Here is a 5,226-nt window from a genome sequence, read left to right as displayed (position 1 = left end):
TTATCGGTCTCAGTGGGCAGTGAACAAATGCTATGATTCTGATCAATGGAACTGCATATTACAAGGTGGATAGAATCTGAATAATGAAGACTGGTTCACAAAGCACCTTATAAATCTCATACTGTTCTGATCTCTAGGGATTTTCCATTTTCCCCATTCTTCAATCCAGTCTATTCTCTAGGAAAAAAGGTAACTGAATTAAATGAATTGATTCATCTGTAGGGCTGCTAAATTCTCTCAACTGCAGATGAGCCAAATATAGGTCTCTTTTCTCACCAATCCTGCACTCTGACCCCTGGCCTTCAGAACTGGATGCAAACCCTTCCCTTCCTTACTGCAAGAGAGCACAAGAGTTAACTGTTAAGCATGTTTGAATCCGATAACATTTATTTTATAATCGCATGCTGAGAAAGTTAACCCAGGCAATAGGGAATAAGCTTACTTTGAAATTGATTCTTCTAAATATAGGCCCTTTTCATTTACAGTCACCCAAAGTGCACTCTGTTATTCATTAACTCTTTTATTAGAAAATAAAGTCCTGTATTTAAGTTCATACATTAGTCAGATGGGAACAATAACTTTCTGGAGCTCAAAGCATGTTCTCTTATTCAGCATTATGGCCTATTTGATTAAGATGTACCTTCACTTAATGACTGCATGATTTCAGTAAGAAAAAAATTAAAAAAAATACTAAAAATTACAAGTCTGTGGGATGAAAGGCCCAAAAGAAACAATGGGGGGTGGGGGCTGGGGAAACACTCCGTCAATTTTCCTGCTTTTGCTCAGGGAAAATTCAAGCTTCTGTGCAGGTGTAGGCAGAGAGAGGACCAATATGCCCATCCTTTAAAGGGAAACTGTGGAAAAAGAAGTCATCAAGGTATATATAATAACACCTAAGACAAGCATTCTTTCTAGCTGAACATGAACACAAGCAAAACAAAAAAGGTGCAATATGCATGTTTTTTGGTGCATTCTTAGGATGTAAGTGATAATGTTTATCTCTTTCTGCATCCAGAGCAGAGCTGATTTCTTTTTGCAGTCATGATTTGAAGTCTATAGAGACTTCAGCCCTCCCCTTGAGGCTCCCTGAAGAAACTCAACCAATTGATTTAATAGTTGCTTAGTGCCTTTATCCTGTACCCACAGTGAACTGCAGAAAGTGCCTCCATAACTCAGCTGGGAAGTTATTTAACAAAAGGGAGGAAGGGTTGGGGCACAGCCATTTTGCTTTTTGGTTTGTTTGTTTGTTTGTTTGTTTTTTTCCATCCTCACTCTCTCACTTCACCACTGTGAGAAGATCATACCACCCTCAGCTGAGGAGAGGAGAGCGCAAAGCAGCACCTCTCTGGCCATCCACTGGACTTGGTCCCCGTGGCAGCCTGACTCTGGATATGAACTGAGACCCATCTTTGGACTGGACATGAACTGTGAACCTGCTTTTTTCCTCTTCTCTACCAGAAGCTGAGAGAAACTTTTTGGGGATTTGGAGGGCCACTCTGGATACACAAAGCTCCCTCAGATCCAGTGTGGTTCCCCTGGCACATTCCTTAGGCTCTTTGTCTCCCTCTGTCAGTTACAGCACTTTGCAGATCTCTGATAGTCTGATCTTTGGGGGCATCATTGTGGACATGGCAACACTTAGTTCATAGTGACCATTCCTAGACCTGTCCTTTGACCACCCGTCTCCAGATGTCTCCTATGATTTTCCCACCTGGAGGTCACTTTGCTGGCTAAACATCTGACTGTTGCTGTCCCAGCCACTGAGCCCAGAGAACAGTGGAGACCTTATGTCCGGCTGAAAGATCGCCGTACGGCACAGGCTCTGGAGCCCAGCAGCTATCCAGCAATGGAGAGGAGCTTACATTCTTCTTAAGAACACAGAGTGAGGAATCGTTCTGCTCTTAGCATGTGGCTGCTGTTTGCCTTACACTCTTGCACAGCTTCTTCTGGAATCTTCCCTGGTACTTCCAGCCCTTTCCCCCTCCACCCAGTCTTCAAATTGTGAGTGAGGTAATCAATCAAGATCCTACGATGACATCCAGGCTGTCTGACTCAGTTGAAAGAATGTGGATATTTTTGTTTTCTGTGAAACTTTGTTGAGTCTTTAAGATGAACACAACACACATCTTGGAAGACGAGGGATCGAGAACTTCCCAGCCTCTGACTCTAGGGCCTCAAACCCTTCCGTGTGCTGCTTTGCTCTGCATTTGAACCTTAAATCATCATTACTATCTTTCCCTCTTCGACTTGCTTAAATGTCTCCAGCTGGGGAATAAAAGCCAACTCCTCCCCCAATCTCCAGGGATACCTTGATCTTTTCTTTCGACTCTGAGGTCTAGGACACGCTAGAACTTGAAACACTGCACTCTGTCAACAGCAATAATCCACTCAGTACTATGGGATGGATGGGTTAGAGGATGAGACAGTGGGACCAGGACTGATCTGCCAGCCCCTGAACGCTTGGCCCATCTCTTGTAGTTATGCTATGAATTGGTTGAGTCTTCTGTATGTGTTACAGGAAAAAGTGCTGCATGAGGTGAAATGGTCTGTCTGAGGTTGGGGATGTGCTGTTGTTATGAATTTGGGGTTGATTGGGGAAATGGATGCTGGTTATCCATCTATAGCTCATTGTTATGAACTCAGTGATACAGAGTACAGGGATTATCTGTGTAGCATAGGCATGCGACCTTTGACCAAGCTTTTACCCCCCGCACTGTGCTGTGTTGAGATGTTTTTGTAGACCTGAAGGTGCACTTAACAAAACTGCCTATTAAGGAATGCCTATCATTTGATCTACTTCTTCAGATTTATTTTATTGGGCTTTTGGCCTTTGCATCCCCTCCTTAGGTATTGAGCTTTGATAGCTCATGTCCTGAATGCTTGTTTTCTCTCGAAGGAGAAGACTTCTGATGTGCTGATAGCCATAGCCCAACTCTTTCAGCGCGTAGGGCCCTAGTTCAATAGGGGACCAATGGAAGGGTTCGGCCACCCTGGGGCTGTTAGCCATTCCAGAATCTCTGAAGTGTTTAGCTCACTTCAAGTGATCTGAATCAGAGAGACCAAAGATATTAATTTTCTCTGTCCTCAGATTTCCAGAAGACAGAATATAGTTAGGAAAGGTTTTTTTTGTTTGGTTTTGTTTTTGCATCCCCCCCCCTTTCCCATCTGTGCATACCCCTCACCTTACTCCCCTTTGAGACTTGAATTCTGAAGCTCAGTGAAATCAGTTCACCAGGAGTGTGTTTGTGGATTAGTCCAGAAAATCAGGTCAAGTTTTTCTCCCTCATTTTGGCCAATGGGCAGTCGTTTCTCTCAAATGGAATTGTATGGGAGGTTTAGATTCCACGATGGTGGAACTGAAGCACAGGGGGACCACGATCTTGATTCACTTGAGACTAAAACAAAAAGAAGCTTGTGAGTGGTAATGGAGAAATACATTTCTTTAAGTAGAAAGTAGGTTCAGCCCATTAAGGACCTTCTTCATGTTGGTTTTAGTTACAAGTTTTTCAAATTAGTGTCTACAAGAATCGGTAAAAATAGTTTCCAACCCTTATTCTTAATATAGGAGACTAAAAACACATGGTCTTTAGCAACTTTAAAATTTAATTCCTTGTTTGGTAGATTGGATTGAACAGAAAGTAGACAGAGAACATTAGCAGAAGGCAATTCCCCATTTTCTTCCAGGAATGACTTATTCCTGGGAGTGGTGAGAATTGGTGGGTGGTAACCATCCATAGTATAAAATTGTTAGAAAGACTATAAACTGCCAAACAACCACGTTATCTTCCAGCCTTTTCCAAGCAAGAGTGAAACCTTTGGATGTTTATGTTCATTTTAAGAAGACAAACAAACCAGAATTGGAAGAGCAGACACAAGCTAAGTTCAACTGTGATCTCAGGAGGTGGCTTCTCACCTACAGTGTGGCATGCTGGTACTTATATTTATAGCATGGGACTTCAGGGTATATGCAGACGTGTAGCATGACTCAGGTAAATCTTCAAGGAATGTACATTACTTATCACTTTTGTAAAGAAGCAAGCAGGAGCTGAACTGTTAACCAAAACTATTCCATTACCTTGGGTCACTGTGCAAATTCATTCAGGGTATAGACGTAAGGCTGGAAGTCTTGGTATCAAAGGGTAGCCTCATTGCTTGTGGACTAGTACATATATTGAGGGTTAGGCCCTGCTGGCTTCAGGACTATTTGCTTTGAGAAGATTAACCCTAGTCATAGTGACTTTCATTTAGCATCTTATTAGGAATTTTATGATGCAAGACTTCAAAGGATCTAGAAAATTTCATACTAAAATCACAGAGGAAGAAACGGTATAAGGAAAGAAAGACATGAAACCCTTGCAGAATCCGTCAGGATGTCTCCCCCTCCCCAAGCTTGCAGAAGTCCTTTTCTTCCCTTTAGTGCACTATTTGGGGACTGTTTGTACAGCAGTCATAAGTGGGCCACGTGGACTCTGGGACATACCTCTAGCATTAAAGAGAAAGTATTGCTGAAGCTAAAATAAAAAACTGAGTAGTATTAATTCCAAGTGCACCCTCAGGACAACAAACCATTGAAGCTGATGAAGCTTTGTTTTATTTCCCTACTTTGCCAGCTGCTTACCCCTTGAGTTAAGGGTGCGTCTCATTCTCCCCTCCCCTGCACTTCCCCTGCCCTAACTGTTTACCACGTCAGGTCGAGGACATTGAATGTTATGAATCAAGACCCTAATGATGCGCATAGTTTTCATCTATGCAATTTTACTTGCTTCTGTCTCTTTATGATCTGTTCATATTTGGCATCGATTAAAGATAATTTTTAAGGATCTTATCATGGAATCCCTTGACTGGTTCTTTGTCTCTTGTTTAACTAGTCTTTTGGGGGCCCTGTGCTCATATCCTCTGCTTTGGGGTCTCTTTAAATGACACTAGGATTTAAAGCAGAAGTCAAAAAATGGCTTCATTTCCTTTGGAGCTGGTGGACTGTTGCTACTGTCCAAAGAGGTCCCTGGGTTTGAACTCACAGATTGGTTTTAGTAAGGTTCACAGGTAGAGGCCTTTGGAATTTGACCTGTGAAAGTGCTAGAGGGATCTAACTTTGAAAAGGAAAGAAGAAATGTATCTAAAGGGAATGGCATCTTTAGTTATACTCACCAAAATGGCTTTGAATTGGAAAAGTATTTTTCAGCTTTGCGGGAAAGATTGTGTGTGTGTGTATGTGTGTGTGTGTGT

General features: G+C 42.2%; 1 protein-coding gene across 2 annotated transcripts in view; it reads left to right on the top strand.

Annotated features, from left to right (window-relative positions):
• The window catches only part of Kcna1 (potassium voltage-gated channel subfamily A member 1), a 118,551-nt gene that overhangs the window by 4,790 nt on the left and 108,535 nt on the right, over positions 1-5,226 (top strand). The gene's annotated exons all lie outside the window — the stretch shown is intronic.

Source organism: Nannospalax galili, unplaced genomic scaffold (genome assembly GCF_000622305.1).
Source record: "Nannospalax galili isolate Female #2095 unplaced genomic scaffold, S.galili_v1.0 scaffold589, whole genome shotgun sequence".
Taxonomy (NCBI): domain Eukaryota; kingdom Metazoa; phylum Chordata; class Mammalia; order Rodentia; family Spalacidae; genus Nannospalax; species Nannospalax galili.
Note: the sequence above shows the minus strand (reverse complement) of the source record. Positions and strands in the feature narration are given on the sequence as shown.